The following is a 2317-nucleotide window of genomic DNA, read 5'->3' on the forward strand; positions in this document are numbered from 1 at the left end:
ATGGTGGGAAATAGAAAAGATCATCCAGAGTGAGGTATCCCAGAAGCAGAAAGATAACTGACTCTTAATAAATACTTTGCTGGGTTGCATATTAAGACTATCAAAAGTCACTGCATAGATAAATGCATTCAAGTTAGAAATGCTGTCTATGTTTGTCTATGATACAAATTAGGAAGGCTTGATGTACACAGAGCACAACCAGATCTCACGTTGAGTAACGTTGAGTAATTAGAGTGAGACAGATATCAGGAATAAAGGTAATGGTTTTGGGGACATGGCTGGCTTGGAAGGCCTGAAGAAAGATGCAGTTAAATAGGTAATGAGATTGACCTGTGGGCAGGTTTAGATGTCACCTGAGTAGGTAGAATACCTTATACCTTAGAACACCTTAAGAATTCAATAGCGTTCTGAAACAGGGTCTTACTATGTATCCCGTATAGCTTTGAACTCACTCTGTAGCCAAAATCAGCATCAAATTCGCAGTGACCCTCCTCTCTCAGCTTGCAGAGTGCTGGAATTAGAGAGTGCCATCATGTCTGCCTCAGTATGAATTGATTATATAATGTCTTTAACTGAATGAGTTCACCACCCCACCCCACCCTCCTACCCTCTGAGGCAATGGGCAAAAAGAGACTTTGTAGATGGTGGTGTTCTTATATCATTCAGGGGCAGAGTAGATGGCAGATGAGAGGCAGGACCAGCTCTCCCTTTTTCTGGCCTTGGGGCCAGCTTGTGTGCACCCTTTCAACCAGGCCAGCACTACTGTACTTCCCAGGTGAGGTGCAGGACAACGATAGGATATCTGAGAGGAGTCCTGGTGAGGATCCAGTACTGAGAGTGCAGCAGAAGTCAGAGGCCTCAAACCAGGCCAATGACTCATTGCAATGAACATTTGCAACTGAAGATGTGTGGACAGAGGGCATTTGAACTATTAGTTGGTCCCACTTGGTGGCAGTGGTTTTTTTTTTGGGGGGGTGGATGGGAGTGGGGAAGGATTTACAGCCTTGTTGGAGAAAGAATGCCACTGGTATTTTTCAAATTTTGTTTATATATTTATTTATTATAATTTATTCACTTTGTATCCCTACTGTAGCCCCCTCCCTTATCTCCTCCCAGTCCCATCCATCCTCAGCCTTCTTCCCCAATGCCTTTTTTCTAGTCCACTGATAGGGGAGGACCTCCTTCCCTTCTATATGACCCTAGCTTATCAGGTCTCATCAAGGCTGGCTGCATCATATACCTCTGTGCCTGGCAAGGCTGAACTCCCTCCCCGCCCCCCCCGCCAGGGGGAAGTGATCAAAGAGCTAGCCACTGAGTTCCTGTCAGAGACAGTCCCTGTACCCCTTACTAGGTTATCCACTTGGAAACTGAGCAGCCTATGGGCTTCCTTTGAACAGGGGTCTAGGTCCTCTCCATGCATGGTCCTTGGTTGGAGTATCTGTCTCTGCAGGGCCCCCTGGGCCCAGGTATTTTGGCTCCGTTGTTCTCCTTGTGGAGTTCCTGTCCCCTCCAGGTCTTTCTATCTCCCCCTTCTTCCATAAGGTTTCCAACACCCTGCCCAAAGTTTGGCTATGAGTCTCAGTATCTCCTTCGATACCCTGGTGGGTAGACTCTTTCAGAGGTCCTCTGTGGAAGGCTCTTGTCCTGAACGTTTAGCTCGGCCCTACTTCTAGTTTGCTCTCTCTGTTTTGTGCTAAGTTAAAGGTGGGATTTCTGTTTCCTTCTCTTGCCTTTAGTCATGGTATTTTTTTTATCACAGCAACAGAAAACAACCGGCACAGTGATGGAGTCTTTCTTGGGCAGAGTAACAGGACAAGGTACCAGTACTCCTCTGGCCTCTGCACAAGTGTTAAGCACCTGCAGACACATGTGTACATATACCACACATACATACGCATGCACACACGCACAGGCACATACACACACACAGACAGCATCTCTTTCTGTAGCCTAGGCTGGTCTTAATCTCATGACCCTCCCTCCTCAGCAGCCTGTTAAGTGTGCTTTCACACACCCCATATTCACTATTTTTTATCTGTAAGATATTTTATTGCTTTCTTTTATTTTAATTTTTAAAGTGGTCTCAAGCAGACCACTGCCCTAGAGTTGTTTATAAGAAATGAAGTTTCTCAAATTTTAGCATTACAATTCTAGTGCAGTATAGTGGGCTCATGGCTATAAACTCAGCACTTGGGAGACTGATGCAGGTGACTCAGAAGTTCAAACACTAGATTACCTGCACAGGGATTGCGTGTCATCCTTCTCCAGTTTATTTGGAATGAGAATCTTGACATTTGAGCATGTTCCAAAGATGCCC

The sequence above is a fragment of the Meriones unguiculatus genome, chromosome 11 (assembly GCF_030254825.1).
Source record: "Meriones unguiculatus strain TT.TT164.6M chromosome 11, Bangor_MerUng_6.1, whole genome shotgun sequence".
In the NCBI taxonomy this organism is placed as follows: Eukaryota; Metazoa; Chordata; class Mammalia; order Rodentia; family Muridae; genus Meriones; species Meriones unguiculatus.